Source organism: Apodemus sylvaticus, chromosome 6, assembly GCF_947179515.1.
Source record: "Apodemus sylvaticus chromosome 6, mApoSyl1.1, whole genome shotgun sequence".
Lineage (NCBI taxonomy): Eukaryota > Metazoa > Chordata > Mammalia > Rodentia > Muridae > Apodemus > Apodemus sylvaticus.
The window spans coordinates 121,348,337-121,375,209 of record NC_067477.1 but is presented as its reverse complement, the minus strand read 5'-3'; the positions used below and the strand labels follow the sequence as shown (position 1 = coordinate 121,375,209).

Here is a 26,873-nt window from a genome sequence, read left to right as displayed (position 1 = left end):
CATATGTGTGTGTGTGTGTGTGTGTGTGTGTGTGTGTGTGTGTGTGTGTGTGTGTGTATGGAGGTTGTAAGCCTTCAGATAGATAGATAGATAGATAGATAGATAGATAGATGATAGATGTGGATGTGGAGAGAGAGAGAGAGAGAGAGAGAGAGAGAGAGAGAGAGAGAGAGAGAGAGAGAGAGAGAGAGAAAATAAACAAATAAATTTTTTAAAAAGTATTTTTTACCAGTGCCCATAGGGACTCACAGAGACTGATCCACCAACCAGGGAGTGTGCATGGGACTGTCCTAGGCCCTGCACACAAATGTTACTGTCATACAGTTTGATCTTCTTGTGAGACTCCTAACAGCAGGAGCAGGAGCTGTCTGTGACTCTGTTACCTGCCTTTGAGACCCTTTTCCCCTAATGTTGCCTTATCTAGGTTTAAAAGAGGAAGAGCCTAGACTTATGGCAACTTGATATTCCATGGCTGGCTGATGTCCATCAACACAGGCCATTTTCTGGAGTGAAACAGAGGAGGAGTGGATGTGGAAGGGAGGACTGGGAGGAGACGAAAGAGGGGAAACTGCACTTGGGATGTTAAACAAATCAAATAAAATGCTTTTTTTTAAAGAATAGAAAGGAGTGGCGGCAGCAGCAGCAGCAGCAGCAGCAGCGGCTGGTCCAGAGGAAGGGCCATCAGCAGTAGAACCAAGCGGACAGGGTCCAGGCAGACCCGGCGCCCACGACCACTGGCCATCGCTGGCCAGCCAGGCTGCAAGCAGCGGCGGATTTACGGTGCCTTTCACCACACAGAAGCCACATCAGAACTCTGCCTCCCGCCAGTCAGTTACGAGGGCTCCATATTGGTTCTCGGTCACCAGAGAAATCAGACTGAGGTACGCAAATATAACCCGAGACCAACATCGCGGGGGGCCTAAGCCCGACGGGCGTTGGCCTGCACCCAGGCCCTGGGCTGATGGGGGGGGGGGGGGGGCAGCGGGGTGCAAACCCGGCCAGGAGGTTTTTTTCCTCCCGGGCCAGTGCGCGCACCACCACCATTTTGCCTAAGGGAAGCCAGGGAGACCTAGCAGGCAAAACCAAACCGGCTAACAGGCATAGCCCGAGGCGGACATAGCAGGGGTCTCAGATGGTCAGGCCCTGGACTGCCCCCAGGTCCTGGGCTGCCCGGCGGGCCATCTGTGTGCTGACCCAGCCAGGAGCTTGTTTGCCTGGGCCGGAGCGCACCACCGCCATTTTGCCTACGGGAAGCCAGAGAGACCTAGCAGGCAAAACCAAACCAGCTAACAGGCATAGCCCAAGGCGGACATAGCACGGGTCTCAGACAGTCAGGCCCTGGACTGCCCCCAGGCCCAGGACTGCTCGGTGGGCCATCTGTGTGCCGACCCGGCCAGGAGGTTGTTTATCGGGGCCGTTTGCGTACCACCACCATTTTGCCTACGGGAAGCCAGAGAGACCTAGCAGGCAAAACCAAACCGGCTAACAGGCATAGCCCGAGGCGGACATAGCAGGGGTCTCAGACAGTCAGGCCTTGGACTGCCCCCAGGCCCTGGGCTACTCTGTGGGCCATCTGTGTGCTGACCCAGCCAGGAGGTTGTTAGCCCAGCAGACTCTCCCAGCACTCTCAGGGAACTCGCGCACGCCACCATCCTAGCCACCTGACACACCCAATTAACACCCACAGCTGAGGGGAACTTTGCACCAACATTGGCCTGCCAGGCTTTTGCCTAGACTCAGGGCCTGAGCAGCTAGGCTAGCCTTGTATGCACCAACCCGGTTGGGAGTTCTGCTGCCCAGATCAGCCTGGGCGGCAGCACCACATCTCCAAGTCCTGCAAGTGGCTAGCTGGGTTTCCGGGCGGCCAGCTGGGAGAAGTCAGTGTGCTCCAGTGAATCCAGCGGGCCCCAGCGGGAGCCTTCGGGTGCCTGCTTTGGGATCTGAACAGCCTGGGCAGCAGCACCCTGTCTACAAGCAGTGCAGGAGGTAAGCTGTGCACCAGAGGCCAACTGGGAAGGGGCAGCTTGCACTGGTGAGTCCAGCACTGACAAGACAAACTAACACCAGTGAGAACTAGATGGCAAAAGGCAAACGCAGGAATGTCACTAACAGAAATCAAGGCAATATGGCAACATCTGAACCCAATTCTCCTCTACCAACATGTCCTGGATACCCCATCACACCAGTAAAACAAGATTTGGATTTAAAATCACTGGTCATGATGCTGGTACAGGAACACATGAAGGACATACTTAAAGAAATTCAGGAGAAAATGGATCAAAAGTTAGAAGCCCTTGCAAGGGAAACACAAAAATCATTGAAAGAAATCCAGGAGAATACAAAAGCCAACAAGGAGGAAATGCAAAAAACACTTAAAGAAATACAGGAGAACTTTGGTCAACAGGCTGAGGTCATGAAAGACGAAACACAAAAATCTCTTAAAGAAATACAGGAGAACTTTGGTCAACAGGCTGAGCTCATGAAAGAGGAAACACAAAAATCTCTTAAAGAATTACAGGAAAACACAAACATGCAAGTGAAGGAGCTAAGCAAAACCATCCAGGATCTAAAATCAGAAGTAGAAACAACTAAGAAAACTCAAAGGGAGACAACTTTGGAGATAGAAAGCCTTGGGAAGAAATCAGGGGACAGAGATGCAAATATCAACAACAGAATACAAGAGATAGAAGAAAGAATCTCAGATGCTGAAGATTCCATAGAAACCATGGACTCAACAGTTAAAGAAAATGCAAAATGCAAAAAGCTTGTAACCCAAAATATCCAGGAAATCCAGGACACAATGAGAAGACCAAACCTAAGGATTATAGGCATAGATGAGAGTGAAGATTTACAACTTAAAGGGCCAGCAAATATCTTCAATAAAATTATGGAAGAAAACTTCCCTAACCTAAAGAGAGAGATGCCCGTGAATATACAAGAAGCCTACAGAACTCCAAACAGACTGGACCAGAACAGAAATACTTCCCGTCACATAATAATCAAAACACCAAATGTTCTAAACAAAGAAAGAATACTAAAGGCAGTAAGAGAAAAAGGCCAAGTAACATATAAAGGAAGACCTATCAGAATCACAGCAGACTTTTCACCGGAGACTATGAAGGCTAGAAGGTCCTGGGCAGATCTCATGCAGACTCTAAGAGAACACAAATGCCAACCAAAACTACTATATCCAGCAAAACTCTCAATCACCATAGATGGAGAAACTAAGAAATTTCATGACAAAACCAAGTTTACCCAATATCTATCCACAAACCCGGCCCTAAAAAGGATAATAGGAGGACAACACCAATACAAGGAGGGAAACTTCACCCTGGAAAAAGCAAGATAGTAACCTTTCATCAAACCCAAAAGAAGTTAAGCATTCAAATTTAAAAAATAACGTCAAAAATGATAGGAAGTAACAATCACTATTCCTTAATATCTCTTAACATCAATGGACTTAATGCCCCAATAAAAAGACACAGACTAACTGAATGGATATGTAAACAGGACCCTACATTTTGCTGCTTACAGGAAACACACCTCAGGGTCAAAGACAAACACTACCTTAGAGTAAAAGGCTGGAAGACAATTTTACAAGCAAATGGTCTCAGGAAACAAGCTGGAGTAGCCATTTTAATATCAGATAAAATTGACTTTCAACCCAAAGTCATCAAAAGAGACCCTGAGGGACACTTCTTGCTGGTCAAAGGAAAAATACAAAAAGAAGAACTGTCAATCCTGAACATCTATGCCCCAAATGCAAGGGCACCCTCTTTTGTAAAAGAAACTTTATTAAAACTAAAAGCACACATTGCACCTAACACAATAATTGTGGGTGACTTCAACACTGCACTTTCCTCAATGGACCGATCAGGAAAACAGAAACTAAACAGGGACACAATGAAACTAATTGAAGCTTTGGACCAATTAGATTTAACAGATATATATAGAACATTCTATCCTAAAACAAAAGAATATACCTTTTTCTCAGCACCTCATGGTACCTTCTCCAAAATCGACCATATAATTGGTCACAAGACAGACCTCAACAAATATAAGAAGATAGAACTAATCCCATGCCTCCTATCTGATCACTATGGAGTAAAAGTGGTCTTCAATAGCAACAGAAACAACAGAAAACCCACATACACGTGGAAACTGAACAATACTCTACTCAATGATACCTTGGTCAAGGAAGAAATAAAGAAAGAAATTAAAGACTTTTTAGAACACAATGAAAATGAAAACACAACATACCCAAATCTATGGGACACAATGAAAGCAGTGCTAAGAGGAAAACTCATAGCCCTGAGTGCCTCCAAAAAGAAAATGGAGAGAGCATACATTACCAGCTTAATGACACACCTGAAAGCCCTAGAACAAAAAGAAGCTATTTCGCCCAGGAGGAGTAGAAGGCAGGAAATCATCAAACTCAGGGCCGAAATCAATCAAGTAGAAACAAAGAGAACCATACAAAAAATCAACAAAACCAGGAGCTGGTTCTTTGAGAAAAACAACAAGATAGATAAACCCTTAGCCAGAATGACCAAAGGGCACAAAGAAAGTTAACACCAATACTCTTCAAACTATTCCACAAAATAGAAACAGAAGGAACACTACCCAATTCCTTCTACGAAGCCACAATTACGCTGATACCAAAGCCACACAAAGATCCAACAAAGAAAGAGAACTTCAGACCAATTTCCCTTATGAACATCGATGCAAAAATACTCAATAAAATTCTTCCCAACAGAATCCAAGAACACATCAAAACGATCATCCACCATGATCAAGTAGGCTTTATCCCGGGAATGCAGGGTTGGTTCAATATACGGAAATCCATCAATACAATCCACTACATAAACAAACTCAAAGAACAAAACCACATGGTCATTTCATTGGATGCTGAAAAAGCATTTGACAAAATTCAGCATCCCTTCATGCTTAAAGTCTTGGAGAGAACAGGAATTCAAGGCCCATACCTAAACATAGTAAAAGCAATATACAGCAAACCGGTAGCCAACATCAAACTAAATGGAGAGAAACTTGAAGCAATCCCACTGAAATCAGGGACCAGACAAGGCTGCCCCCTTTCTCCTTATCTTTTCAATCTTGTACTTGAGGTACTAGCTCGGGCAATTCGACAACATAAGGAGGTCAAAGGGATACAAATTGGAAAGGAAGAAGTCAAACTATCATTATTTGCAGACGACATGATCGTCTACCTAAGTGACCCAAAGAACTCCACTAGAGAGCTCCTACAGCTGATAAACAACTTCAGCAAAGTGGCAGGTTATAAAATCAACTCAAGCAAATCAGTGGCCTTCCTATACTCAAAGGATAAGCAGGCTGAGAAAGAAATTAGGGAAATGACCCCCTTCACAATAGCCTCAAACAGTATAAAGTATCTTGGGGTGACTCTTACCAAACATGTGAAAGATCTGTATGACAAAAACTTCAAGACTCTGAAGAAGGAAATGGAAGAAGACCTCAAAAATGGGAAAACCTCCCATGCTCATGGATCGGTAGAATCAATATAGTTAAAATGGCCATTTTGCCTAAAGCACTATACAGATTCAATGCAATACCCATCAAAATCCCAACTCAATTCTTCACAGAGTTAGAAAGAGCAATAATCAAATTCATCTGGAACAACAAAAAACCCAGGATAGCTAAAACTATTCTCAGCAACAAAAGAAAATCTGGGGGAATCAGTATCCCTGACCTCAAGCAATACTACAGAGCAATAGTGTTAAAAAACTGCATGGTATTGGTACAGTGACAGACAGGAGGATCAATGGAACAGGATTGAAGATCCAGAAATGAACCCACACACCTATGGCCACTTGATCCTCAACAAAGAGGCTGAAAACATCCAATGGAAAAAAGATAGCCTTTTCAACAAATGGTGCTGGTTCAACTGGAGGTCAGCATGCAGAAGAATGCAAATTGATCCATCCTTGTCTCCTTGTACTAAGCTCAAATCCAAATGGATCAAGGACCTCCACATAAAGCCAGACACTCTGAAGCTAATAGAAAAGAAACTGGGGAAGACCCTTGAGGACATCGGTACAGGGAGAAAGTTTCTGAACAGAACACCAATAGCGTATGCTCTAAGAGCAAGAATTGACAAATGGGACCTCATAAAATTACAAAGTTTCTGTAAGGCAAAGGACACCATCAAGAGGACAAATCGGCAACCAACAAATTGGGAAAAGATCTTTACCAATCCTACAACAGATAGAGGGCTAATATCCAATATATATAAAGAACTCAAGAAGTTAGACTCCAGAAAACCAAACAACCCTATTAAAAAATGGGGTACAGAGTTAAACAAAGAATTCTCACCTGAAGAACTTCGGATGGCGGAGAAGCATCTTAAAAAATGCTCAACTTCATTAGTCATTAGGGAAATGCAAATCAAAACAACCCTAAGATTTCATCTTACACCAGTCAGAATGGCTAAGATTAAAAATTCAGGAGACAGCAGGTGTTGGAGAGGGTGTGGAGAAAGAGGAACACTCCTCCACTGCTGGTGGGGTTGCAAATTGGTACAACCACTCTGGAAATCAGTCTGGCGGTTCCTCCGAAAACTGGGCACCTCACTTCCAGAAGATCCTGCTATACCACTCCTGGGCATATAACCAGAAGACTCCCCACCATGTAATAAGGATACATGTTCTACTATGTTCATAGCAGCCCTATTTGTAATTGCCAGATGCTGGAAAGAACCCAGGTATCCCTCAACAGAAGAGTGGATGCAAAAAATGTGGTATAAAAGCCACACAAAGATCCAACAAAGAAAGAGAACTTCAGACCAATTTCCCTTATGAACATCGATGCAAAAATACTCAACAAAATTCTTGCCAACCGAATCCAAGAACACATCAAAACGATCATCCACCATGATCAAGTAGGCTTTATCCCGGGAATGCAGGGTTGGTTCAATATACGGAAATCCATCAATACAATCCACTACATAAACAAACTCAAAGAACAAAACCACATGGTCATTTCATTGGATGCTGAAAAAGCATTTGACAAAATTCAGCATCCTTTCATGCTTAAAGTCTTGGAGAGAACAGGAATTCAAGGCCCATACCTAAACATAGTAAAAGCAATATACAGCAAACCGGTAGCCAGCATCAAACTAAACGGAGAGAAACTTGAAGCAATCCCACTGAAATCAGGGACCAGACAAGGCTGCCCCCTTTCTCCTTATCTTTTCAATATTGTACTTGAGGTACTAGCTCGGGCAATTCGACAACATAAGGAGGTCAAAGGGATACAAATTGGAAAGGAGGAAGTCAAACTATCATTATTTGCAGACGACATGATCGTCTACCTAAGTGACCCAAAGAACTCCACTAGAGAGCTCCTACAGCTGATAAACAACTTCAGCAAAGTGGCAGGTTACAAAATCAACTCAAGCAAATCAGTGGCCTTCCTATACTCAAAGGATAAACAGGCTGAGAAAGAAATTAGGGAAATGACCCCCTTCACAATAGCCACAAACAGTATAAAGTATCTTGGGGTGACTCTTACCAAACATGCGAAAGATCTGTATGGCAAGAACTTCAAGACTCTGAAGAAGGAAATGGAAGAAGACCTCAAAAAATGGGAAAACCTCCCATGCTCATGGATCGGTAGAATCAATATAGTTAAAATGGCCATTTTGCCTAAAGCACTATACAGATTCAATGCAATACCCATCAAAATCCCAACTCAATTCTTCACAGAGTTAGAAAGAGCAATTATCAAATTCATCTGGAACAACAAAAAACCCAGGATAGCTAAAACTATTCTCAGCAACAAAAGAAAATCTGGGGGAATCAGTATCCCTGACCTCAAGCAATACTACAGAGCAATAGTGTTAAAAACTGCATGGTATTGGTACAGTGACAGGCAGGAGGATCAATGGAACAGGATTGAAGATCCAGAAATGAACCCACACACCTATGGCCACTTGATCCTCGACAAAGAGGCTGAAAACATCCAATGGAAAAAAGATAGCCTTTTCAACAAATGGTGCTGGTTCAACTGGAGGTCAGCATGCAGAAGAATGCGAATTGATCCATCCTTGTCTCCTTGTACTAAGCTCAAATCCAAATGGATCAAGGACCTCCACATAAAGCCAGACACTCTGAAGCTAATAGAAAAGAAACTGGGGAAGACCCTTGAGGACATCGGTACAGGGAGAAAGTTTCTGAACAGAACACCAATAGCGTATGCTCTAAGAGCAAGAATTGACAAATGGGACCTCATAAGGTTACAGAGTTTCTGTAAGGCAAAGGACACCATCAAGAGGACAGATCGGCAACCAACAAATTGGGAAAAGATCTTCACCAATCCTACATCAGATAGAGGGCTAATATCCAATATATATAAAGAACTCAAGAAGTTAGACTCCAGAAAACCGAACAACCCTATTAAAAAATGGGGTACAGAGTTAAACAAAGAATTCTCACCTGAAGAACTTCGGATGGCGGAGAAGCATCTTAAAAAATGCTCCACTTCATTAGTCATTAGGGAAATGCAAATCAAAACAACCCTAAGATTTCATCTTACACCAGTCAGAATGGCTAAGATTAAAAATTCAGGAGACAGCAGGTGTTGGAGAGGGTGCGGAGAAAGAGGAACACTCCTCCACTGCTGGTGGGGTTGCAAATTGGTACAACCACTCTGGAAAGCAGTCTGGCGGTTCCTCCGAAAACTGGGCACCTCACTTCCAGAAGATCCTGCTATACCACTCCTGGGCATATACCCAGAGGATTCCCCACCATGTAATAAGGATACATGCTCTACTATGTTCATAGCAGCCCTATTTATAATTGCCAGATGCTGGAAAGAACCCAGGTATCCCTCAACAGAAGAGTGGATACAAAAAATGTGGTATATCTACACAATGGAGTACTATTCAGCCATTAGAAACAATGAATTCATGAAATTCTTAGGCAAATGGATGGAGCTAGAGAATATCATACTAAGTGAGGTAACCCAGACTCAAAAGGTGAATCATGGTATGCACTCACTAATAAGTGGTTATTAACCTAGAAAACTGGAATACCCAAAACATAATCCACACATCAAATGAGATACAAGAAGAAAGCAGGAGTGGTCCCTGGTTCTGGAAAGACTCAGTGAAACAGTATTTGGCAAAACCAGAACGGGGAACTGGGAAGGGGTGGGAGGGAGGACAGGGGAAGAGAAGGGGGCTTACGGGACTTTCGGGGAGTGGGGGGGGGGGCTAGAAAAGGGGAAATCATTTGAAATGTAAATAAATTATATCAAATAAAAAAAAAAAAAAAAAAGAAAAAAAAAAAAAAAAAAAAAAAAATGTGGTATATCTACACAATGGAGTACTATTCAGCCATTAGAAACAATGAATTCATGAAATTCTTAGGCAAATGGATAGAGCTAGAGAATATCATACTAAGTGAGGTAACCCAGACTCAAAAGGTGAATCATGGTATGCACTCACTAATAAGTGGATATTAACCTAGAAAACTGGAATACCCAAAACATAATCCACACATCAAATGAGGTACAAGAAGAAAGGAGGAGTGGCCCCTGGTTCTGGAAAGACTCAGTGAAACAGTATTCAGCAAAACCAGAACGGGGAAGTGGGAAGGGGTGGGTGGGAGGACAGGGGAAGAGAAGGGGGCTTGCGGGACTTTCGGGGAGTGGGGGGGCTAGAAAAGGGGAAATCATTTGAAATGTAAATAAATTATATCGAATAAAGAATAGAAAAAGTAAGTCTATGACCAGTCCACATGTTATAATTTCTCACCGTCTTGTTAGCTGCCATAATGACAGGACCATGTGAATTGAAACATAAATTCCTTCCAGACAAGCTGTACACCCAAATACAAAACCTTTGAACTTACAGAAATGCCCAGTTAGGATAAATGGAAAGAAGTGCCTGTAATGTGGATAACAGGCACTTCTTTCCATTCTATTCTAGGATTGTCACATCTGTCCCATGTCAATAACATCCATTCTCTACTCCCTTTGATAGCTGAGTAAGTCAGCTTTCCATCTCCACAACAAATGTTAGAGAAACCAGCTTATGAAGAAGAGAGGTTTAAGGTCAATTGTGACAGTATGCACTTGTATTCCCAGCATGTTGGAGGCAGACATGATAGAGGAATGATCTAGAGTCTGAAGCCAGACTGGGCTATATAACAAGTTCCCATAGAGTCGGCTATATACCTAGAACTTTTCTCAAAAACAGGAAATTAAAAAAAAGAGAAGACATAGGAGGAGGAAGAGGAGGAGAAAGATGAAGGGAAGAGAAAAAAGGAGACAGCTAAAAACCAAAATAGTTTGCAATAATATCCCTTGTTCACATATTGTTTCTCCATCCCTTTACACCCTGGAAAAATACTACATACTTGCCATAACCTCCTCCTCTTTCTCCTCTTCCTCCTCTTCCTCCTCCTTTCTCATCTCTCCTCTACCTGCTTCGAACAGCTCTTTCCCCATCATTCTTCAAAAATGGCTCTTGCCAAGATCAGCAAAAGCATTTGGTTTTCCAAAGCCAGTTAATTGTTCTCAGTCCATATCTTTGTTTTTCACTGTTCTAGGTTTATTTTGGTGTTTTCATTGGCATGATATGTAGGTGGTTTGTTGCATCATCCATATGCAGATCTTATACTTCACCTAGTACTACAATGTACACTACAGACACACACACACACACACACACACACACACGATATCCTGTAGAACATTTATGCACAAGATATGCATAATAGACTTACACACTGGAGCCAGGTTATAACAAACAACTGGGAACTGGTTGGCTTAGGCATGTTTGGTGTATGCACAGGGCAACTGCAACAGGCTCACAGGATGATCAAAACCTGCACACAGTTGGCAGTGTGTTTTGGAGACAGTGGGATTGTCACACTAACCAAGTTACCACTACACAAGTATCACTTAGCATCAAGGTAAAGCTGTGGGAACTGAGATTTTCCCCCCAGACCACCTTAACACAACTTAACACTAACCACAGCTCAAATGAGGAGACTGTGTGTGGTCTCCATAGAAACCCTGCTGCAGCCAGGGAAGCGCTAAGATACTGGGGAGCTTTTAGAACTGCAGCTTCTTCTGGATTCCCCAGAGGGCATCTGCACTGTTTTTCAGGTGGGCCTATTCTTCACGAGTCAGAGTCACCTTCACAACATCTGAGATTCCATTCTGTCCCAGGATACATGAAACACTGAGGAAGACATTATCATTGATTCCATGGAGACCCTAAATCATGATAGACATGGAATGCACCTATCTAAGGTTCTTCATTATGTTCTCAGCCAAGTCTGCCACAGAGAGGCCAAAGGCCTAGGACATGTAACCTTTCAGTTTCATCACTTCACAGGCACTGTCAAGCCCTTGCTTGTGGGCCCCCTTTCACTGCTCCTTATCTTCATCAGTGTCCAGTTCTGAGTTCAAAGTCTTCCGGGAGGCAGCAACATTCACACCACTCTACCATGTGCAGCACACAATAGTCTTTACCGGGGACAATTTTTGATGTTCTGAGGAAAAGGTTAGAGATTCATCATCTCTCCCCTCAGCTTGCCATTCGTGCCACCAGCCAAGTCCTTCATTAATATACTGATGGCACAAGCTGTAGCAATAGCACCAACACTAAGAACTGTAATCTTGTTCTGTATTATCTGTTCTTCCTTAAGAAGCTTGCCATCTTAGACTTTGAGTCTTTTGGATTCAAAAGTGCATGATCAGCAGGTGACAGGCCAGCAGCAGGGTGGTCTCCAGCATCTTCAATCCACACCTTACTCATACCCTCAGCCACATTTGGCAATTCTGATTACTCTTCCCTTGAAACATTTTCTATGGTTTCTACATCAGATGCATGACACAAGCAGCCCAAACTAAAATTCAAATAATGTAGAAGTCTCATCAACTTCACATTCTTGGAATTCTTGACCCCCCTCCTTGCCCTAGCTAATGAATAAGCATCCCCTCCTTTAAAGTCTGTGCATAATGTGCTGATGTGACTCTTGACAAGTCCTTTAACAAATTGCTAAATCCTCTCTCTGACTGTAAGAACAACCTAGGAACACTAAGCATGAATCTCCTCTTTATGTCTCTCCAGGAAGCCTCTCCAGCCCTCATGCCTGGCATCAAAAGGATGCAAAGTCTAGAGATGAGCTGCAGAACCTATGCTCATTAGTTGACAGAGAAGAAGCATTCTAATTATCCTTAATTTAATTTAATTTTTTTTTACTTATTCACTTTACATCCTTCTCTCTGCCTCCCTCACGGTCAGCCCCTCCTACAATCCTTCCCGCATATCCCCCAAACCATTCTAATTATTAAAGATTAAGAAGAGAAATAATAATTGCTTCCATGGGGGGGGGCAGGTATAGCTTGGTGGTGGAATGCTTCCCTAGCAAGTGTTACAGCCTAGGTTCTGTCAACAGAAATGCAAATGAAGAAAATATTTTTCTATGTGTTAAACGAAGGAACTAAGAGAGTAGCAAGAAAGAAATGAAAGCAGAGAGGAACCCAGTATAATTTTTTTTTTTAAAGAATACAATTTTCAAGAAAAGGAAATGAAATCATTTGGAGTCTGAAGTCTATACCAGTTATCTTGGTCTAGTGGATATGATGTTATAGAAAGAGTAATGATGAAGACTAGGTGATGAGTTCTTTCTGTGTGCAGTATATACACATCTATAAACTGATTACATTTAGAAAAGACTTCATACTACTCAACGTCACCTGATTTCAAAGAAGCCCTCATTAATAGAATAGAATAGAACATGTTATAATAATTATTATATGTATCATATTAATAATATGAAATATATTAATATAATATGTTGGTATAATTATATAAGTAATATTATATTTATTTTTATAAATATAATATTTATAATAATAAATATAATATAATTAATATAAGTTTTCAACAAGCCCTGCTAGATAATCCTGATTGCCTTTGCCTTGCTAGACCCTGCATTTTTCCACAGGATGTATCACATCCCAAAATAGTAAACAATGCCATTTAGTTCGCTTATTGTTTGTTACTACTAATAAAATGTAAATTCCCCAGGGAAAGGAATCTGCTCACGGTTACATCCTAAGTGCTTAACATTTTCTTGCACATAGTAGACTCTCAAATAATTATTAGGTGGGTAGATTAATGTTAAAGGCAGCAGGCATTGCTGTAACACAAGAGCATGCCCAGGAATTTCTGTGTCACAGATATAGGCTTCCAATTTATGCCTAGAAGCATGCAGAGTTATAAGACAGTTTAGGGCATTAAAAGCTGCCTACCCACTAATCATTACCCACAACATAGTTGTCATATGACTGAAAATGCATTCTGGTTGGTTAATCCTATGAAATTTTGAAATATATTAGTTTCAGAAACTAATAAATTTTCAAACTTAAAAATGTTTCACCTTACATAAAACCATGTGCTCTTGATGGGGTATGCATTATTCACTCAACAAATGTGTTAAGCTCTTGCAATGGAACCAAGAACTCTGATAGGAACAGTATATTGAAAGATAAGTAATGGTAAAATCCTTTTCCTCCAAGAAGTGGGAAATTTACAGTATCCTGCTGTAAGTTGTGTTTTAGAAAGAAGGAATAGAGGCATCTGCACCCAAAGGAGAGAGCCTAATTCCGTCAGACAAAGAAGAAATACCAGAACAGGATCTGACATTTAGACTCACTTTTGAATTATAAGTGTGATAGAGAATGAAAAAAGAAAATATGTCATTTTGTGAAATGCAACTTTGACAAATTTGATCCCAAATCGTTTGGCCTTTGCAACCTGTACAACCGTTCCTAGAGTTTCATTAGCTACAATTCATAGTCACTTCAGAGCTAAAACTCAAGTTCAGGTAAGTAGATCACACAAACGGGTCAGAGGAGAATATCACTCTGCATTCCAGTAGAGTCACAATGAGTCCGAAAGAAAGATCAGCATGCAAATGGTTGTCCTTTGCTGGTGATGCATTTCAATTACTCAATTTTCACCCACAAAAAAAAAAAAATGAAGAAATAAAACATGTAAGAAACATATAAGAAAGTATCAGTAGATATTGTGTGATCTTAATGCAAGCTGAGGGGTAGAGTCCAGTTTTAGGCCTGAGGGTCTTGGAGAACTTGAAATCTATGACAGAGAAAGATGAGCTCTTTGTTCACCTTCCAAAATGTCCTATGGCATTTGTTCTAATGAAGTTAAGAAGTCCTTTTTAATGAATCTATGTGTTAGATAGCAAGTAACCTTGACATTTATTAAGCAATTTCTTACACTCTAAGATAGATTAATTTTCCATGAAGATAAATGCTGACCAATGTGCTAAATAAGAGAGATTATCTCACAAACATGTAGCACATACGGGGAGCATGGGAATAGACTGCCCCACAGGGGAGAGCTGGACACAGACCCCAGCCATCTATGAAGCATGCAGCAATACCAGGGGCTCTTGGCATTCATTGGGCCCTATGTTAACTCAAATAGTTCTCCTTGTGTGAGTAATAGAAATAGGTGAACTTTCAAGTAAGGGGAAGAAAGTAAGGGATTCCTCAATAGATCCTTTGTTCTCCCAAATATATTTACATTTTCTATATCTTCTATGCCTTCATACAACTTTAAAAATGACATGTTAGATACAAAGAAGGAAATTTTAAAAATTTTAAACCACATGGAAAAACAGCCTATCTTGCACAATCTGATCTACCAAACCTGAATCAATCACTCTCTTTCTTCTACTGGGCTGGGCTGTTGAAGAGAAATTGCAAATAGAGATGACTGAGTAGCACATGTGCACAACAACACACTTTACCTTGCATTATCCTAAATATCCTAACATGGGACAGAACTGTTAGGGAATACCACCAAGATCTACGGAGGCTAAACAAGCCAATCTGTAGTAACCTTCCCAACTCCCCAAGCACTGTCCATCTCACCTCTAAGATTTTCTAAGTCATTCTGCCTGCCACCTTTGCTACCCAGAAGTTTAACGCATCATCATGCACTACATGTGTATTTTGCAACTACTTTTTAGACATATCCCTGTTGTTATTCTGGCCACCTCTGAGGTGTCCTGTTCACTGCAGGTGGAGTAAGTTTGTAAAAACACAAATCTACTTACAGATTCTCCTACATCAAGCACTCCAGGGACTTCATTAGTTTTATAATGCCCTGAATTCCTTAAATTGGGTGATTATGTCTGACTTGACATGTCTTGACTCTCCATCCTTACATTATTACCCCATCCTATTCTCTTCTTGCTCTGGTCCTTTATGTTCTTAAATTGTCCCTTGCTCCCTACACTTCCTGATTTTACCATTGTTATTTTCTTTGTTAAAAATGTCCCATCTCCACTCCATCTTCATATTTTATCAGAACTATCTCTTAGTCAGGAAAGAATTCCCTGGTTTCTCAGACACAATCAATTCCCTTCATAGACCTTCAACACAACTCACAACTTGTCTCTATTATATAGTTACTTAGCTAACATCTAACTTCCACTTCTACCCTGAATTGGCACAACAATGTTGGCAAGGTTTTGCTTACTTTTGTATACTCTTAATCTAACATGTTATCTGTCAAACTGTAGAATAGAGATAGACATAGATAGAGATATAGAGATATATTATATTTATATATATATTGATATATATATCAAAAACATGAATGAGTAAATGAATAGTAAAATTAAGATTAAATAAACAGGTCAACATTAGAAGTGAACAATGAGGGTGAATTATAATTGTAATCATCAAAAATGGTTGGAGAAGGCTACCCAGGCTCTGAGAACAGTCCAAATTAAAGACATATAAAGAAAAGAAGTCATAAAATATAACAGGGTAGCACCAAGAATCCATACTTTCTGGGATAGGTGCACAGTATGATGTAATATCAATCCAGAGAAAGGTAGATCTATCAAGAAGACCCCAGAATGCAGGGAACAGGTAAATGCTTTATTACACTGTAACTATTGCTGTATCGAGAACATGAGGTATTCCATGCCATGTTGAACTCATGAAGATTTCCGATTCTTGCTAAAGAGTGTGAAGCACCTAAAACCTTATGCTAATATTATCAGAGAAAATGAAATTGCTAAAGTCTTACATATGGTAACATGCATTATACATTGAACAATACCCCCAGTCCTATGTATTCTTAAAAATTACTTCTACCACCTATTTAAAAAAAATCATAAAAGGACTGGAGAGATGGCTCAGTGATTAAGAACAATAGGAGCTCTTCCAAAGGAACCAGGTTTGATTCCCAGCAACCACACTATGGATTACAACCATCTGTAACTCCAGTTCCAGGAGACTGATGTCCTCTTCTGGCCTCTGTGGGCACTGCAGGCATGTGATGCACAGACATATGCAAGCAAAATAGTCATAGATATAAAATAAGAATAAATAAATCTTTAAAAATAGATGAATAAAAATAAACATAATGAAGATATTGAGCATACCTTGTTATAAGGTAGACCATTTAGATTTCTAGATAAATGGAGTAAATTATTTCATAACAAATTCACTAAAGCTCATGCTTCTAGAAATATGCTTCACAACAAGAAAACTGGCTGAAGGAATGTGTGTACAAAATGCTACCAAACTCAAAACTCATCCTTCTTTCAAATAGAGACCTGGTTTTCTAAAAAGAGCAAAATAGAGCAATGCCTTTTAAACTTTATCACCCTATTTTAATTAAGAAAGTTTATATGATCTCAACTATATAGGTAAAATAGCTATACAAATTATTCCTGGTATTAGGCAAATTAGGTCAATCTCATTTCTTTCATTTGCCTCATTTTCTCACAGTTATATAAAATGATATGTGTACAGATGTGTTTTAATTATTTTTCTACCATTGTAGAAAACAAAACCAAACAAACACGTGACAAAAGCAATTTAAGGGAGGAAGGATTTATTTTGGTTCACAGTTCCAGGACACCGTGGCAGCAGGCAAGGAAGGAAGCTGACTGGTCACATCGTATCTATACTCAAGAATTTGTGAAGAGTGAAGAGAAAGTGAGACCAGAATATAAAACCTGAAGGTTCACACCTAGCAAACTACTTTCTCCAGCATATCTCTACCTCCTAAAGCAATAGCTCTCACTGCGACCCCTTTAGAGTTATATACCAGATATTGTGCATATCAGATATTTACATTGCAATTCATAACAGTGGCAAAATTAGACTGATAAAGTAGCAATGAAAATAACTTTATGGAGAACTGTATTAAAGGTCACAGCATTAAAGAGGTTGAGAAGCACTGTCCTAAAGGCTCTAAGACCTTTGCATACAGTACCTGGGGACCAAGGGCTCCAACCCTGAGTCTATGTCTCACATTTCATATTTATCTTACAATGAGATGATATAAAAATAGAAGCAAAACTGTCCTGGGGGAAGGAAAGTAATGGGAGAGGAGGAAAGAGGGGAGGCTATGGGAGGGGAACAGAGCAATGGTAGGTGAGACAGGGTAGGGTAATGAGTTATGAGGAAAAGGGAATATGTTAAGAGCACATTATGGCCTTACATGAAAATGGCCTTATGGAAGGGAACTTGCATACTAATAAAATGTATAGTCTTATTTTTGAATAATGAACTAAATCTTGGCTGACTATTTCATATTACAGGATTAGAAAGCCCTCAATATTTCTCAGAGTTGATCAATATTTTGATTTTAAAATTATCAGTGCCAAGACTGCTGCTTCACATTAATCCAAAATGACAGAACATAGTTAAGGCCATTTCTGTTGTTGAGAATTCTATTCTGATCTCAAGCCAAATTTTATTTAATGATTTTCTATGAAACTCAAGTCAGCAACTCAAGGATTAATTTCTCAAAAATCAGACATCCTAGTTTTCAAATGTTGAAGGCTAATAGTAGAAAGTATTAGCTTTAGGTTTCCATAATAATGAAGATATTGTTACCAGAAGAATTTTGTGTGTCCAGTAGGAACACTGTAGTTCATAACGTGTAATAGTATGAGCTGAGCTATGTCTGGCAGTATTCATCAACACTGTATGCACTAAGCAGATATGTTGTTCAGAACAGCAATGATGTCATGAGTGCAACATAGGCAGGAACTTCCAGAAACACTGTGAATTCATTACACATTGAATTCATAATACACTTAATCTTTGGTCATTGTGCACAGAAATCTTTTCCTGTTACCAAGCTACCAAGTAACTGCATGCAGTTATATGACCCATAGAGGGTCTTGATCAAAAGTTAAACAGAGATGCGACTGAGGGTCAAGGGGTAGCTAAACAAAATGAATAGTGTATGAAGAAACCTTACGAGACTACATTAGATTGTAAATGAATTAAAGTATAGCTAGTTGTAAAAGCCTTTGAAAAGAAGTACCACACATAGATGAACAATGCTGCTCCCAAAAGGCATGAGTCATTAAATAAAAATCTCTGTGCTGGGTGTGGGTTACCTACCTATCAGCTACTAATAATTTATTAATTTTTGAAGACACAACATACAATACACATTGGTGTCACAACACAGAAATTAACCTTTAACTGACCAGGAAACTCATCCTGTTGGCTGCCTTTAATGTGATATGTCTTCCAGTACACTAGTGGCAAGACTGTTTGGAGATAAGCAATTGCTCTTTTTATTAGATTTGATACCTGCTCCACAGGAGAGAATCCGTGCCCAGAACTATAAGCACACTCAAAGTCAATGGATAGGAAAGTCAGGCTCAAAGGGAGAACCTATCAATGTTTTCATAAAAGTTGTCAAAGCATCTGAACTCTAAATATCTGTGTTTCTGTCTGTAGATTTATGCCACTCTCAACCTGAGTCAGACAAGCTTTTTATTGCAGTGGGTAGTAATTAATACAGAGATTCATTATTCAAAGTGCTGAGAGCAACTCACTCTGAGTACTCAGCCTTAAGACATCTATCCTGCTCCCCAAGGATCAGGAAACATCTCACAAGAGGAGGCAGGAAGAACAAAAGAACCAGAGGCTGTGGAGGAGTGCATCAAAATGTTTTCCTCTAGACCATACATAGCTTTTGCCCAAATGATCTCACAGTATCTATGTTTAACCACATAAGATCAAGATCAAACTCTAGCATGGAGAGAAGAGGTGCTCCTCAAATTTCACCCCTAGCCAAGAGCTATTGGTAGTTGATGGTTTCTGGAGAAAGGAAAGTCACTTTTCTTTGGGGAGTAGCCATGGTAGGTTGTCCATGCCTCAGCAGAAGATTCCACGCCCATGTGCATGGAAACAGCAGTAACAGAGAGAGAAAGAGAGACAGACAGACAGACAGACAGACAGACAGACAGACAGACAGGGAAGGAGGGAGAAAGGAAGGAAGGAAGGAAGGAAGGAAGGAAGGAAGGAAGGAAGGAAGGAAGGAAGGAAGGAAGGAAGGAAGGAAGGAAGGAAGGAAGGAAGGAAGGAAGGGAGGGAGGGAGGGAGGGAGGGAGGAAGGGAGGGAGGAAGGGAGGGAGAGAAGAATCAAGAAATTGAGAGAGAGATGTTAGGGGTGTATTGGGAAAGTAAGAAGCAGGAAGTAGGAGGTGGATATGACCAACATACATTATACACAGTATAAATTTTCAAAGAATAAATGTTCAAAAAGAAGGATAGTTGGGAATAGAGAATCTTCAGACTTGAAGCATCTACTGTAAATAACAGTTAAAATATAGAATCTGTGTTTATTTTGTTCCATATCTCTTAATTTGGCTCACACTTCAGGCAGAAGAATTACAAAACAGTATTTCCCAGATAAATTGGCAGTCTTAAAAGAAAATATCTAAGCAGACCCTATCAGGAGCCCTTTAAGGAAAAGACCAAGTAAAATCACCATGTGGGTACAGCATTCAAAGGATAATCTCCAATCATCCACACAGATTTCCAATCTTGTCTAACCTCCATCTCACATATGGGGATTACTGGACACATGAGAGACTATCTAGTATGAATGGTAAATACCAAAATGTAAGTAATCAATTAGGAAGAATGAGTTGGTGAAAATGAACTTTTTTGGGAACAAGTAAAAGAAAATAAATGTCAGTGAACTCACAGATAAAGAGATATAATGCAGCTATGAAATGAAAATAATATACTCTTCAAAGCAAGGAGAAAGGGGGAGCTAAAATAAAACTCAATACAAAGCCAATAATAGAAATGAAGGACCAAAGCCAGTTGTGGATTGTCCTGGTGTTGTTTGTATGTTTGTATGTTGATGCTAATTCTGCTAATTCTGCTTCCCCAGGAGGGGCTGCCTGGGACTAGGAGTGAATCACACACTCAGGTGACTTCACATGAACTTTCTCCCCATTTTAACTTGTAAAATAAAGGTTAGAGCAGAGGAGAGAAAGGAGAAAGAGGAAGACTGAAGAGGAGGACTTAGAAGGAAAATGGAACAGAAGCATGTGGCCTAGAGAAACCACAAGTTATAAAGGATCTCATAGCTTGGGAATATAATGGTGTAGTGGTAGGTCTGCCCCACTAGACACACAGCTTGTATTCACATTGAGTTGTGTTTTCCTTGCACGGGCTTATTTGGGTTAGAGATTTACTGAAACACATTCAACAATTATAGCACTCAATGCTAAGGCAGGAGGATTACAAATTGGAGGCCAGCTGGGGCTACATGGTGAGCTTGGGGCAGCCTAGAAGAACTTACCAAGAAGATCCTGACAAATCCCAGATAGGCACTATGTAGCTACTGCAGCTATCTACCTAGTTTGTTGCAGGTGAGAACAATACCAGAACCTTTCTTCAAGATGAGAAGATTGATGAATGACAAGAAACATCTAAATGTACAACTGACAACAGACTTAGAAAAATATAAAAGAATTTCAGGTTAGGTTTCTAATAAGTATGTCTGAAGAAAATCACAAAGTACACACACACAAGTCAAAAGTGTAACTGTTAACTCTGGCCAAATTACAAGGTAGGAAGGGAAGCACTGCACTTCACACAGCAACAGTGACTAGCCAAGAGGTCATAACAAAGATGACTAATGGTGTCCTCATCAGAGTCATGTGATAATGGAGGAAAAGATGAGTAACTTCTCACTGATGAGAAGGCAAAACTAAATCAGGGAAACCAAGCTAGAGTGGAGCTGGTCCTTAGAAACATGGAGACAAATATCAGAGGAAATCACCCAAAGGGCTCAGAGTCATTGCCCAGATTGAAGAGGAATTAGAGTTCTGGGGAAGCATCTGCTTCTATAACTATACCTGAAAAATCATTTGGCTTTTAAACAATGTTCACCTAGGACTTCAAATTAAAAGAAAAACAGAAGCCCGAATAAGAAACTGCAGAAATTTCATTTCAAATCATAGTAATGGTAAGAATAATAGGATAAGAAGAGAGAGTGTCTGTGTGAGTGTGTGACTTTTTAAAATGGCTCAGATATTTCATGCCTCAGTGAGAGGGTACATGAGGATGGACCAAAAAAAAAGGTTAGATTTAAAGAGTTATAATTTTTTTCCATTGGATGTTTTCAGCCTCTTTGTCGAGGATCAAGTGGCCATAGGTGTGTGGGTTCATTTCTGGATCTTCAATCCTGTTCCATTGATCCTCCTGCCTGTCACTGTACCAATACCATGCAGTTTTTAACACTATTGCTCTGTAGTATTATTGCTTGAGGTCAGGGATACTGATTCCCCCCAGACTTTCTTTTGTTGCTGAGAATAGTTTTAGCTATCCTGGGTTTTTTGTTGTTCCACATGAATTTGATAATTGCCAATATATATAAAGAACTCAAGAAGTTAGACTCCAGAAAACCAAACAACCCTATTAAAAAATGGGGTACAGAGTTAAACAAAGAATTCTCACCTGAAGAACATCGGATGGCGGAGAAGCATCTTAAAAAATGCTCAACTTCATTAGTCATTAGGGAAATGCAAATCAAAACAACCCTGAGATTTCACCTTACACCAGTCAGAATGGCTAAGATTAAAAATTCAGGAGATAGCAGGTGTTGGAGAGGGTGTGGAGAAAGAGGAACACTCCTCCACTGCTGGTGGGGTTGCAAATTGGTACAACCACTCTGGAAATCAGTCTGGCGGTTCCTCCGAAAACTGGGCACCTCACTTCCAGAAGATCCTGCTATACCACTCCTGGGCATATACCCAGAGGATTCCCCACCATGTAATAAGAATACATGCTCTACTATGTTCATAGCAGCCCTATTTATAATTGCCAGATGCTGGAAAGAACCCAAGTATCCCTCAACAGAAGAGTGGATGCAAAAAATGGGGTATATCTACACAATGGAGTACTATTCAGCCATTAGAAACAATGAATTCATGAAATTCTTAGGCAAATGGATGGACCTAGAGAACATCATACTAAGTGGGGTAACCCAGACCCAAAAGATGAATCATGGTATGCACTCACTAATAAGTGGATATTAACCTAGAAACCTGGATTACCCAAAACATAATCTACACATCAAATGAGGTACAAGAAGAAAGGAAGAGTGGCCCCTTGTTCTGGAAAGACTCAATGAAGCAGTATTCAGCAAAACCAGAACGGGGAAGTGGGAAGGGGTGGGTGGGAGGACAGGCGGAGAGAAGGGGGCCTACGGGACTTTCTGGGAGTGGGGGAGCTAGGAAAGGGGAAATCATTTGAAATGTAAATAAAAAATATATCGAATAAAAAAAGAGTTATAATTTAATTTTCGAAATACAGCATATCAGCCGCAAACAACTACCTGCTGACCCAAGGTCAGGGAAAACCACTTTTCACGTAATTAAAGAACTGTACCTGCAAAGACCCTTAATAACCATAGTCTGTCCCTTGAGTTCCTTTGGAAATCTTTCTGCTTTGTTTTGTAATTTTCTTCATTGTCTATTATCTTTACCAATTCTTTATGAGTTTCTCATCATACACCCAGTCCTCCTCATCTCCCCATCCCGGGATATCTTTCCTTTGACTTTGCATCTTCCCCTGAAAATAAAACACACACACATACAAACAACAAAATAAAGTGTAGAAGACATCTCATCATGGAGGCTGTGGTATGTCACAGTGTGCCGCCCAGTATGTCCTTCTGTCCACACATCTTCACTTGCAAATGTTCATTGCAATGAGTCCTTTGTCTGGTTCTATATCTCTGGCTTCTGCAACACCATCAATATTGGATCCTCATCTGCACTTCTGTTCCCTGTGTTATGGAGTTTACCCAGTTTTGGAACAATAATACTGGCCCTGTCACACATCCCAACTGTTCGAAGATGATATAGATTTGGAGGTGGGACAGTTCAGAGCTCTGGATCTGGCCCTGGGTGGCAGCTGAGCTAGTCAGCACAGCGGTTCTCTCTTATCTGTACTACCAGGGCCAGCTCTTCAGTACTTCTCCAGCTAGATCACCCAACACCACCATCAAGGGTTTGCTCTCATACCCTCTGACAGGCTTACCTGCACCCACAACTCCAAAACCAGCTCCACTGTGCTGCCCAGTCAAGGCACTGGAGGTCCACTCTCCGAAGTACCACAGTCTGTGAGGGGCTGGGCCTGCTCTCCTGCTCTCACACCCTTGGCTTATCTGTGCTTTCGCCTTCAGGACCAGCTCCACTATGAAGCCTGGGTGAGATGCAAGGCCCACTCTCCTGAGTGCTGCCTCTGGTGAGAGATAGAGCCAGCTCTCCATAGCACCACAGCCAGTGAGGGGCAGGGCTAATTATGCACAGCCCCTGGATGTCCATGTGGTACTCTGTAGCTGTCTCAACCAGAGACATCCTCGAGTTCTCTAGTGGTAATATAAGCCATGGACATTGACAACTACCATAGTCACAGAATCAGATGTGACTCTCAGCAGCAGTTTAAGCTGGGCTCTCACCAAGGCCTCGGGTGGTAGGCACCATCAGTCACAACAGGCTACCTGTTCCATCTCTGTCACAGTTGTCAAGCTAGCTGCTCCATGTCTCTTTCCCTCCCATCTGACCACCACATGCTCATTCGTTATGCTGTCCCCATCTGTAGGCTGGCCATCCATATGGCAGTGCTGGGTGGCATCCTCCATCCATGCATGTGGCATAGCTTGGCAGCAAGCAGGTCTCTGTGACCTACCTATGCTGTGCACTGAATAGAAAAGGACTGTGGGTGGCATGGTAGTCCTCAGGTCTCTGTCTGTCTTCCTCCTCCTTCATTGTGCTGCCTGAATTTGATTTTATTTAATTTTTATGTGTCCTAGGCACAAGACAGATTTGATTTAGCTGCCAAGCCAGGCATCAAGCTAGGATGGACAGAGGACTGCCACCTGCTCTGCCCCTAGGTGATTAAGAACACCACCAACAACAAGGTGTCTCTTGTCCATTACCGGGGAAAGGGGTTGTCTAAACAAGAGCTGCCTATGCTGTGTTTCAACACCATGCAACAGTATTAACCATACCAGGAAGCACCCTACTTATTCCTTGAGCTTTTCTAACTATTCAGTAGAACCTCCATAAGCAAAACTAACTCTATGTGTACATCACTCAAATAGTATGGACAGTTCTTTTTTTTTTTTTTCACAAGCAGGATAAGTATTTTCTTTTATTTTTACTGTAAATATTTTTGTACAAAAGTGATATACATACACAGTCAAAAATACAACTACTTTATCTTTTCAGGGAACGCGCAACAATTAACCATGTCCTCACATACGATGTTAACTATTCAAATTATTTTAATGTCTGTTCACTATTGAATCAACTACCTGCTGCTTGTAATCATAAATGTCCTTGTAATCATAAATTGGGGTTAGTTTTAACACTGAAATCGTTATTAAATGTCTTTGAACAGAAACTTTTTCCCTGAATATTTTTTAATTGAAAATCGATCCCTCTCTTGTAATACATCCCAATCACAGTTTCCCCGCTCTCCACTCCTCCTGGCTCCCCACCCTACCTCACTTCTCTCCAAGATCCACTCCCCATCTATTTCCTCATCAAAGACAGAGCATTGGGTTTACAAGAGAGGAAACCCAAACAGGACAAAATAAGATACAATAAGACAAAGTGAAACCCTCATTTTGAGGCTGAACAAGGCAACCCAATATGAGGAAAATAATCCCAAGAGCAGGCCAAAGAATCGTAGATACACCTTGCTCTCCCCATTAGAAGTCCCACAAAGACAGCAAGCTAACAGCCATAGCATATATACAAAGGACTTGGTGCAGACCCATGCAGGCCCCATGCTTATGACTTCAGTCTCTGTAAACCCATATGGGCCCTACAGTAAACTACTGTATCTCTCACCCCTCATCAAGGAAGACATTATAGAAGTCCACAACTGGTCAAAATACAAAGAAGAGCTGACTCTGGGACACCCATCCCTAGTGTACACATCTACAATAAAGTTCCCACACCTAAGGCTGAGGGACTATCATGGAGGAGGAAGAGGAAGAAAGATTGAAAGACAGAAGGAAGCTGCACCCATGACACCTCAACCATATATTTGCCTAAACAAGATGTGCACAGTAACAAGACCGATTATTTTTTCAAAACAGATGGGGGAATCTCGCAAGTCCCATCCCTAGATTAAAAGCTACAAATGATTGATGCTGAAAGGGAAGAATTAGTCTTCTCCAAGGACAAGCCTTCTGATAGGTTATCCAATCCCAAGTGGTCAGGCACCCTTAAATGTATGCATATGTGTGAATGAAGATATATCAATAATACTTAAAGAAGAGATTATAAATTTGTGAGGAAGTCAGGGCGCATGGAAGAGGTTGGAAAGAGAGAGGGCAGGGGTTGTGTAAATAAAAAGTGTAAATGTTTTTAGAAAGGGGAAGACCTACAAGGAGATGAAGGGGCAGAGCCGCGGGAGATGGGGAGCAGGATTCCAGGCACAGTTGCAACCTAGAATTGGGAAGGAAGACACATGGAGTCCTGAGATTGACTGGTCAACCTACCAGGCCTGTTTATCAAGTTCCAGGTATGAAGCAGTCAGGGGAATCTCAAAGGAAGGTTCCCCTACCACCCACAGGCCCTGCTGCAGGCAGCAGTATCATATGGCCACATTCTTAGACTGTATCTTGGAGCTCAAGTTCAAACTAAAACCAAGTGCAGCAGCTCTACCCAGACGAATTTGAATCTTCAAGCTGTGCTAAGTGCCTTTTTGCCTCTACATATGAAAATTACTACATTTTCCAGTTTGTTTCTATCTGAAAGAAAAAACGATTTAGGATGATTATTCTGGAGTATCCTGTCAATTCCACAGAAATTCTCCTCATGATTTTTAGGTTAAAATTCCAAAGTCTCTTTAATAGATAATTCATGTTCCTCTAAGATAGCTTTTCTTAAGAATAATAAGAGCCCTCAAACTTCCCAGAGGCGGAAAAAAAAATGTTGTATGTGCATCCTGAATGTTAGCTGTTAGAGCTAAGCACTGGCCAGGGGCATGCTCATCTTTCGTGATCAAGAGCCGGTCTCCAGGGGTTCTCAGCAGGTGACATACAGCTGAGCACACTGATTAGATGCACACTCTGCTCTTGGACTTGCCTCTCACCAATGTCAAAAGCAAATGACACTGTTTTTAAAGGTTCTTTAGGATCGCTTAGTTGAAAAGCTCTAACCCTCTTAGTGCCTGTTCTCCTTGCATTTAATTTTTATGTATTCATTCATCAAATATTGGTTGAACATCTACTGTGTGACTGGCCGCCCATTCCGCCTACAGAGGAGACAGCAGGAAACAAAGTGAGGATCCTTCCAGGAGCAGAGAGACAGTGATGTGTGTGCAGATCGTATTCTGCTTTAAAGAAAAGAGACTAGGAGATCCAACACAGTGATGGTTTAGGGGTGGAGCCGACATCACAGCGTAGAGCCAACGAGCTATCTTCATGAAAGTATTAGAACTGAAAACCTAGTGTCAAGGGACAGCGGAGCCATCTACTT

At 41.1% G+C, this 26,873-nt stretch overlaps 1 non-coding gene and 1 pseudogene across 1 annotated transcript; both read right to left on the bottom strand.

Annotated features, from left to right (window-relative positions):
* Positions 1 to 11,097: 11,097 nt before the first annotated feature.
* On the bottom strand, positions 11,098 to 23,647 carry LOC127687986 (L-lactate dehydrogenase A chain-like; annotated as a pseudogene).
* Positions 23,648 to 24,177: 530 nt separating this feature from the next.
* Positions 24,178 to 24,323, bottom strand: LOC127688217 (small nucleolar RNA SNORA48). Its single transcript, XR_007978627.1, has one exon. It is a non-coding gene; the product is annotated as a small nucleolar RNA SNORA48 (small nucleolar RNA).
* Between the last annotated feature and the right edge of the window lie 2,550 nt (positions 24,324 to 26,873).